General features: G+C 33.8%; 1 long non-coding RNA gene across 1 annotated transcript; it reads right to left on the reverse strand.

Moving 5' to 3' along the window:
* Window positions 1–455: 455 nt before the first annotated feature.
* Window positions 456–6,810, reverse strand: LOC148626460 (uncharacterized). The gene is made up of 3 exons (XR_015920074.1): window positions 6,670–6,810; window positions 1,614–1,641; window positions 456–769 (listed from the first exon to the last, which is right to left on the reverse strand). It is a non-coding gene; the product is annotated as an uncharacterized LOC148626460 (long non-coding RNA).
* Window positions 6,811–10,771: the final 3,961 nt, after the last annotated feature.

The following is a 10,771-nucleotide window of genomic DNA, read 5'->3' on the forward strand; positions in this document are numbered from 1 at the left end:
GGCAAACGTGCTTTCTCTGACCCTCATTTGAAACGCTACAACCGACCCTGGTTGAGTCTCTCGTTGTCTGCGGAGTGAGAGTTATTTTCGTCTGATCTGCATTCTGTTCAACATCTTTATTACGTGATTCGCTGTCATGAGCAGGAAGAACTTTTCTGATCGAAATGTGTTTCCATACGATACAGGCTCCCGTGAGATACAATATCACGATTATTATGATGCAAATTGTTACAGGTGCAATATTTAAGCCAATAAACAGTTTGTAAAATTTACCATACAAGTATGGTGGACTGCAGTCTTCCACGTAATCTTCGTATGGTAAGGTTAGGGTTAGAACTGTTTCAAGAACAAACGGAATAAACATTGTAATCAGAACAATTTTGTATTTATTATTTTCATACCATTTCAATTGTCCTTTCCCAAAATTAAATGTCTTCAAGGCATAAAATCTACGTAAGCACAGTAATAGTTGGATATTATATTGAACCACGTACCCATAAAACACGAGAAGTAACTGGAATCTGCAAGCATTAATGTTTTCCTCCAGGAAAGACGTCATTTTGCTGAATCCATACAAAGCAAGTGGAAGGGTAAGAATAGTATCGCATACACAAAGAGTCAGGATCTGCAGATGATGAAAAGACTTTCTCAGTGCTTTGAAACAAACAGCGATATATGTAACATCAACCAAAAAACACACAATTGACACAACGGCTAAAATCAAACCGGTGATGTAGTCAGCGTCTTTATTTTGCGTCCTGTTTGTCAACTGAAATATAATAGAAATGTTAACTTCATTATCGATAAGATGGATTTTTTGTTAACCATGCAGTTAACAGACATCGGAGATTTCCCCCCGGCAAAATGAAACCGCTTTCTGAAAATAAATACATGCAACCGAAATTCCGTATTTAAGAAGACGCAAATAAACCATGGTAGTTCGGCACATTTGGCAGAAAACTGACTAATTCGCTAATTTTATATTTCTGAGATCCCTTTAAGCAACTGGTACAAATTCAAGTATGTTAAGTATCCAGCAATCATGTGGGAAAATCGGGATATGATTGTGTTAATTTTATTTTTTTCGGGGGGGGGGGGAGGTTGCAATGTAACAATTTTTTTCTGCACAACTTCCATCTAATTTATTACAACATGACCTCTGCATGATATGGCGTTAAAATTATAGCCTCCCCAAAACGTCCTTGTACTATGTATGTCACTTGTCCTTATCTAATGATGAATTTGTGATATCATACTAATAATTGGTGATGTTAAATTAATAGCTTGTTGAATTTCAATTAATAGTTTGTTATATTTCAATTAATAAATTGTTAAACCAAATTAATAATTGTTTATATCAAATTCATAATTTGTTATATCAAATAATAAAAGTTTGTTATATTAAATTAGTAATCTATTATTTCAAATTTTGAACTTGTTATATCAACAATTATAGTTGGTGTAATAATTTTCTCATACAAGAAAAGAAGCACACATGAAAATGTGAAGTTTTTGCAAATATGAAATAAAAGAAAATCAGTACATTAGAATATTCATAAAAAATGAGTGTCAATACAACACATTTACAAGTAAATTAGAAAAAAAATACTTACGTTCATTTTCAAATGGACGCAGCATTAACTAGAATAAAATGAATAACAGATTAACAACAAGACTATCATTTATGAGAGGTTACTCCTTGGAACACGTGTACAGCATATCAAAATTTACAACGTATAAAACTGGTATTTTTTTTGTATTTCATCCTTGTGTGAATATGTGAGTATGAATGCACCATCAGAATCAAGGAGAACAGACGAGATTTTCCATATCATGCTGGAGCTTTGAGTTACAATTTCAATGAAATGCACTGAAAATGAACATTTGAAGGGCAGATAACTCTGTAAAAAACTTCATTTTTTTTAAGATTCTACTGAAAAATTTCTGCGCAAAGCCAGTGATGCAGAGATCAAACAATGGTCTTTTCAAATAGAGAATGTATCCTTGAGTGATATTACAATATCAGATCGGTGCCATTTTGACATGCATATTTCAGATTTTTCCCTTTCTGCCTGATTCTTACAAACACTTACACTTAAGAAATTTAATAAATCTTCAGTTGTATTTATAGCTGTAGGGGCTTCCTATTAGTTTCGGCTAAGCAAGCAATATGTGTTGCTTTACTATGGACACCCAAAATTTCTTTTATAAATTTTAAATGTAAATAGTTCATGCAAACATATTTACACTTTATGCATAACATTACGAACACATAAAGAGTTAGCCAGGAGGCTCAACATGTTTCTTTATAATTCTGACATATCAATATCATATTTGATAACTGTGATGGATCAGTTGGGGTCTTGAGGCTGAAATCCACCTTTTGTTGGAAAATGTTGTTAATTCTGTACAAATTTTGGGCAAAAATGAACAATGCAAAGTTTGAGACTACTCTTTTTAATGTTCTGGATCCTGTATCCCCCTTTTTTCTCAACCCACTCTGAAAAGACTATACGTAATATTTATAGTTACATGTATACAAATGTGTTAGGATTCTGCTTCTTGCACTGAATGTGAGTGTTTTGTTTGTACAAATAGTCAACTTGCACTTTCAAAATGATGGGTTTTCCCCATAATATTACCATGTTTCACCCACTGCCCGTTTTTTACAGGGAGTGACATTCAATGATATGTTAAACTCTTCAGATTTCTTAGCTTTCGGTACCGCTGGTAAAGAAATACAAATATGTTAAATAAACTTGAATCTAGTCATCCTAAACTAAACTTAAACCTCCTATTCCATATAATTAATAAGATAAATCAAAGAATAATTGGTGATCAATTTAAAACAAAAATGTTATTAGAGTAATCAAGGGAACCAAGGTTATAGCGGTAATCAAAAGAATGTAATCCAGGGACAAAGACCAGACATGGAAAACAGACATACACAACAAAGAACATAAAGTAACTATAATCATACATACAAAACAACAAAAGCAAATCAGCAACTTGGACTCCAATAAAAACTGGGAGCATGGACCAGGTGCACCGGTAAGGTAAGCGTCCTCTGCTTTTCTAGAAACAACCGCCGAGTTGCTCATAAAAAGTCAAGTCCGGGGTAGACAAACGAGAAAAGGAAAACTATAACCCGTTAAATAAGTCTGTTTTCATGGTGCAGATAGATACACCATAACGATCCACGAGTTCATGATGACGACCATAAAACTTCTGTAGTGATGACTTCAATCTTGTAGCAATATAATCCTGTTCCAGAAGCCTATTTGTTAGAGTTCTAGCGCGATGCAAAAAGTCTGCGTAGTTTCGGCAAGCTCTGGCATAACGTATGAGTTGTGATATGAACACTCCATACGCAGGTGCTGAAGGGATGTTGCCATAGATGAAAGGAAAGTTGACAATTTTGAATAAAAATTCATCACGTTTGTCGTAAAGTTTGGTCAATAGTTTTCCTTTACCATCGATTTCTAATTGTAGGTCTGAGATATGAGGCTGACTTCACAAAGTCTGTAGTATCTTTTATCTCAAGTTCTTTGGGGTAGATGCAATGTATCAAATCCCCGAAATTAGGATTGTTTAAAGATAATACGTCATCTATATAGCTGAGACTGAGATTAGCTGATTAAATGAAAGTACAAAACTTTCATTTTTTAGTAAAGTTTATATTCATTAAAAACGGCCTGCATATATTAATATTTTGAAATCCCAAAGGAAGAAAATTCCATGTAAATGCACAAAATTAGCAATAGAAGAGGGTCAGTACCGTAATGCTGAAAAGCGAACGTTTATGTAAATCTTGCGACAGTGGGGACATTGGGGATGAATTTCATTTCTTCTCGGTGTCCCCACACTAAACATCCCAGCCTACCCCTTATCACCACACTTTACTATAAAGCATAATTATATCCAATATTTTAAATTGTAATTCAATAAATATACTCAAGCTTACAGTCAAATATTTGAACGCGTGTTTGTACATGAGGAAAAACTCATAGCTCATGAAATTTCATAACACTGTCACACTACCACCATTACCATTTTATATAACTTTATCGATGTTTCTATGATTGTATTGTATTGTTTATTTCCATGTCATAACCATTTACTGAAAATTTGTTTGCGCAGATAAATATGTTCGGTTGTCTATTGTAATCTCTGTACTTGTATATAATGGTGAAGATAATAAAGATATTCATGTATATATATATATAATTAAGAACGCCAACCTCTGACAGGTGGCATCGATAATTAGAAAAGAACAAGCATTCACGCTTCAGACTGTGATATTATCTATTCAGACAGAATGCTACACTCCTTGAAACGTTCACGTTTCCCATTATAGCGTTCGTGCATCATTTATTGTTCGTTTACACATCGTTTTACGTTCGTTTAAACGCACGATTAATGCACAATATGACCGTTCGTTTAAACGCACGATAAAAACGTTCGTTATATTTATTCTTTCAATAATTCCTTTATTCTACTGTTATGTTTATCTTTTTTGCTATTAATCTTTGTATTTTCATTTATTTTTGTTTTCGATTTTATCTTATTCATTAATATTTTATTAATATTATCATTTTTCATTGTTCGTCTATCGTGCGTTTAAACGCAAGTTATGAGCGTTCGTTTATCGTGCGTTTGGTGAACGTTTAGCGTGCCTTTAGGTATTGTGCGCGCGTGCGACCTAAACCTCTGAAGGGGTGTACTTCTGAAATTAAATTATTGAAATATAGCATACACAGGTACGTGTGTTTAGGATATCTCATATGGTGCCCTATAGCGAAGGAGTCTATAGGAGATTTTTTTGTAGTTTTGTTTTATTCTGGCATATTTGTCACGCATATTTATGCCAGATTAAAGCAAAATACAAAAATTTTCCCCAGTTAACTCCTCCCCTATGGAGGCACAATTTGGGGTATCCAGTACACACGTACCTGTGACAGCATAAGGGAATAATGCAATAACGCTCACTGGCGGATACACAGCGCACCGGACCACCCCCTCGTCGAAACGCATTTATTTTAAAGGTGACCGTTTAACAAACAAAATTAATTTTTCATCATAATAATTAATTTAATTGCAATACCCTTGTGGTGTCAAAATGACAGTACAGAGATCAATGAGTTTTACTTCGTATTTTTATTGTCAAAACAACTCATCAAAAGAAACTCCAGATGCAGTTGATCAGACCCAAACTTTTGCAAATACCCGAACAATAGTATTCTTAGCAGAGATGTCACAATTTTCAAACTTAGTAGAAGTTAACGCTCATCTGTTCAAGCATAACTTTTAGAAAAAAAAATAAACTTTCATGTTGTCGGTTCCTGCTAAATATGGTGTTGGTAGTTTTGCATATAAAAAGCACCTCTTTTGATGAAGAGAAATACCAACTTCTACTTCTGAAATTCATGCTTCTAAAAAACTAATTGCATTGACCCGTTCCCAGAATTTTTTTATGTTCTTATGTATGGGGCCCGAGAGAACATTTCAGTGTTCTAGCAATTGGTGAGAAAGAGATGTTGGACTCAGATATTAACCTCCTTAAAATATCTGCTTTTGCTTTTGCAGTTACTATTTCTTAATCTGATCAGACGGTGTTAATATAAAAAAAAAACAGTGACTGATAATTACACGTGGTCCATGCACATGGCCAGCTTACAAAACGTATCTGGAAATATATACAAGAAAAAAAATATACAGTTAATAGAAAAGGGGCGCTCGATTGTCTTAGTGTAATAATACTAACGATGGCACCATGTATTACTTTATCACACTATGCAATAGTGAAATCCTGTCTGCTGTTAATTGATGTCGACACAAAGCACACCATTAATTGGAACATGACTTTCGTATGGATTCGGGGATAAAACAAATCAGGCAAATTGACGACTGATCCTCACCGGTAATCCAGAAATTTTTTTGGGGCCCCCTTACCTAAAACTCGGGATCCGCCACTGACCTGGGACCAGCCATAAATTAGTTCTGGATCCGCCAATGGTAACTTACACTCGGTTACTGAAAAATAAACGAACTAAGTTTTTTACGTGATGATAAACACGCAGAACTACTGGTACCGTTACTCGTTTGACAATAGACCGATTAGTTTAAGTTGCAGGGGCGGACTCAGGAATTCAGATTAGGGACGTTAAAAGAGTTAAATGCAAAGCAAAGCGAGAGAGGTAGAGTTTGTTAAAAATCAAGATTTCATGCAAAAAAAAATCTCTTTGGGGGGAGGGTTACGCCCGGCACGCCCGTCCTTGGATCAGCGCTTATTTTTTTCTATGTATATGTAACATGATTACGAAACAAATTATGATAATGTTGTTGTCACACAAAAGGTGGGTAGTCTCTGTCTGTAATCATATGCAGGCACTCACTGGCGACAATATTAATACATCCCATTTCCAACTAGGGATTTTTTCAAAGCACCTTTGAAAAAAAAAATAACCTTTAAAAATAAAAATACATTGGAAACTGTTCATAACCCAACAAAATAGAAAAAAATTCAAAATAATAACTCAAAAAATATTAGTGACATTTTGTAACACATCAGAAAATAGAGGGAAAATATAACAATGATGTTTATTTTTTAAACAGCATCATAGACATTTTCAGACAGGAACCACAAATATTAGATTATGAAAATCTTACCTGTTACACGAGCTAGAGCCAGAGCCTTCGCTTAACAATTTCACTGCTTGACAACAACTGATTATAACAAATAGCACTGGCGATTCCGTTCTTTTATGAAAATGTTGCCGTTGACCAATCATAAACAGGGCGATTATTGATTAAAACCAAAAATACTGACGCTGATATTAGTGGAAAAATACTGTCACAGTTGCATACAATGTTTATTACATATATTGCAGTAAAATCGGTTTTAACCGTACTGCTTTTTGACCTAGACAGATGTACGATTTACCAATATTCAAACTGATAAAAGGGGACTTTATCATGTGCCTTGTTTGGACAGGTATTCGGATTATTCAGGGTTCGGCTATAGGTTTGAGGAGGTAATTGGATTAATGAATGCTACATGCTGTAGAACGAAGGGTTTGCTCCGAATAAGGGGACGACTATTTGATATTATGGGATCTTGGAGTATTTTAAAATAAATATTTTGACTCAGACGTTTTTAAAATAAATATTTTTATCTTGGAGATCGGAGAGATATATTTTGATCCTAAACTGTTCATTGATCTTTTCATTATGCTTTTTACGTAACTTGACTTGATGTATGTGAAAAATAGATGTTTTCACCGTTAACATGGTGGAAATTAATATTTTGCTCTGAATACATTTTCACTTCCTACCCGCAATATTATATTCTAATCACTTTATTCACGATCATGTCGTGCGCGTTTTAAGTACTTTGAAATTTCAGTAGTTATTTTATAATACTTTATTTGCAAATTACACCCATATGGGTCAAGCAAATACAATACAAAGAACAAACATAAAATACAAATTTGGACATCAAAAATCAAGATATATATACAGGTATCTGCAATTGTGTAACTTTTGACCGGCATGGACCTCAATTTCGCAATTCTAATGATTGCTTTAAAAAATCACAAACTGCTTGCAAAAGTTCGGCATTTGGAGATAGTAATTCTTAGTTTATCTAGTGGTTGATATTGGCTAAAATTAGGGTTTAGTTTAACCATTTCTGCAAATAGCTTATTTCTTACATTCGAGTTCTGTTTACAGTTAAGAAAAAAATGGTACTCATCATCAACTTAATCTTTATATACAGTATTTTACAAAATATGTTTTTCCTTGAAATATTTTTTATACCTGCCTGTTTCAACTTCTAGTGTATGGCCGCTTACACGAAATTAAGTAATCATTTGTCTGTTTTTAAAATCTGGCTCTTTTATCAGATATTCTTCAATTTCTATTTCTGATTTAAGTTTACTGTATAGAAATAATTTTGAGCTTATCATTGATAGATGAACAATTTTCGTTCTTTGAATATATTGCTTATTTGTTTTTTAAACTTCATCTTTAATTTAAATTTTATTTTACTATAAGGTTTATCAGCAGATTCAAAATCTTTAATATCAAATCCCACCTCTTCAAAACTATCATTTACAACAGTATACCATGTGTATAACCCTTCACCATCAAGATTTTTATTGAGCTCATATGCTTCCTTCAATAGGGGATTAATATTTCCCATGTTTAATCTGCAGAAATATAACATGACTTGTGTTTTAATAAATGATACAGTAGAAAATCTGCCTAGTTCTAATTTAGCAGAAAAATTACAAGCTGTTTTATTTTTCAACCCCAAAACTGATTTTTGCGGACTGAGGTTGTATTTATTTTGAAAAATCATAACTTTTGTTTTTTTACATTCACAGTTAACTGCCAATCACCGCAAGTTTTTGCAGTGCATTTTGCAAACCAGTATGTGTGCTAGAAAATATGACTAAATCATCAGCAAAACTTAAACTAGAAATCTTGGATTGACATGATGTTACAGGGTCACAGTTACTATAAAAAATTTGATGTGGATCATTGATATAGCAGTTAAAAATAGTAGGACTTAAATTGTCGCCCTGTTTGGCTCCTCTGTCAATTGTGAAAAATTCAGTTCTCTTGTTATCCAATTTAACAGCTGATTTGGTTATGTTATACATATCACTAATCACATTATACGATTTCTTCTCCACTTTATTTTGTATTAATTTATATCTACATTTATATGCAAGTCCATTATACCAGAGGGAATCAAATGCCCTGCGAAGATCTACAAAACAGGCATATATTTTTTCTTTCTTTTTATTGAGATATTTTGATATAAGAGATTGAAGAATAAATATACTGTCTGTTGTTCTATGGTCAGCTCGAAAGCCAAACTGCTGATGAGCAAATACATTTTCATAATGCTTATTCAATCTACCATTCAAGATGGAGCTGAACAATTTAGCTATACAATTTTGAAGGGAAATACCTCTATAATTACTGAGATTAGTGCTATCCCCTGATTTAAAAATTAACTCTGTATATGAATTTCTCCAATTATTTGGATACTTTCCAGTCTCTAAAATTTTATTAAATAGTTTACTAATTATGACCTTGACAGTAACCATACTGCTATGTTTAATAATTTCATTTGAATTATGATCTCGGGCCGCACTTTTCCCTAGTTTTAATTTATTAATGTAATTCTTAACTTCCTGAATAGTGAAAGATTTATCTGTTATTTCATTTTTGTGTCATACATTTTTGTAATTATCTACATACTGGTCTACTTCCTCGCAAATTTGTTTATTGTAATATTTTGGCTTCCCTTAGGACTGAAAATGTTTACTTATTTCATCATTGTTCACTGGTAAATTAGAAATGTCAAATATATGTTTCTTATATAGATATTGCTTCTTTTTCATCATGTTTTAAAGTTTTTTTGCATGAGTAAAGAAACTATTTCTTAAATGCATATTAAAGTGATGCAATCTCATTTGTTGTCCTTTACCAACCACTTTTTTTTTCATATCTCTTACTTCATTATCTGACCACAACCTTTTTTATTTGTCTTTTTATTTTTAAACTTTATTGTCTTACAACATTTTCTGGCTAAATTTTCAAAAATATTTGTCAATTTTTTACCTTCAGTACCTTCAAAAGGGTGATCCCAGATTTGGGGTGCCACGTTATATTTTTTGTATCGCGCTAGTCTTCCTGCATTTAGGCTTTTGGAACAGGGTCATGTTGCTACAAGATTAAAGTCATCACTACAGAAGTTTTATGGTCATCATCATGAACCCGTGAATCATTTGCACTATGAAAACAGATTTGCTCAACGTGCCATAGTTTTCCTTTCCTCTATCGTCTTCCCTGGACTTGACATTTATGAGCAACTCGGCAGGTGTTTCTAGAAAAGCAAAGGACGCTTACCCTACTGGTACACCTGGTCCACGCTCCGAGTTTAGTGGAGTCCAAGTTTCTCATTTGCGTTTGTTGCTTCGTATGTGTTATTTTGGTTAATTTATGTTCTTTGTGTATGTGTCTGTATTCCATGTCTGGTCTTTGTCCCTGGATTACATTCTTTTCATTTCCGCTAGAATCTTGGTTTCCTTGATTACTCTTTCAGTTGAATGCAGAGGTAAGGATTCTGAGATTTTAAAAAGAGTGGGTTCCTGACTATTATATGCTCTATTTGCCCAAATTCTGCTCGAAATTAATACACTTTTCCAATAAAAAATGGAGGCAGTCCGACTCCCGGAACCTTCCAACTGGATCCACCACTGAGGGACGTTTTCCTTTTGCGCCAGTACTCCTTTTGCTCCAGTTTACTTTTCGATTTTCGTAGTTACATTGCGCCAATTATTAATGATCCGTTTGCACCAGAAACTGGTAAATTTATACTTGATATTGTTTTAGTGTTACATTACATGCGTGGAGTGGTTATTGTATGTTATTCAAACCATAGTGGTGCACCGGGAAAGATGCCACGTTCCTCGCACGTTAAAGAACCCTACTGTGGTATTTGATAGGAGTAGGAACCATTTGGCTCCGCCACAGGAGGCTGAATTGCTCGACCCTACCCACCTCTCCCTATTTCCAGTGGCAATCAAAATTTGTCGACCCCATTTTCATTGTGTCCCATCCCATTTTTCATTTCATCATCGTTTCATGTTCATTTAATCATCCACTTCATGTTCATCGCCTGAATATGGCTGAAATACTGCTGCTCGGGCGTTAAACCCAAACAATCAATCAATCATGTATGTTATTCACCATT

The sequence above is a fragment of the Perna viridis genome, chromosome 2 (assembly GCF_037379345.1).
Source record: "Perna viridis isolate PV_CMFRI_1.1 ecotype Kerala chromosome 2, ASM3737934v1, whole genome shotgun sequence".
In the NCBI taxonomy this organism is placed as follows: domain Eukaryota; kingdom Metazoa; phylum Mollusca; class Bivalvia; order Mytilida; family Mytilidae; genus Perna; species Perna viridis.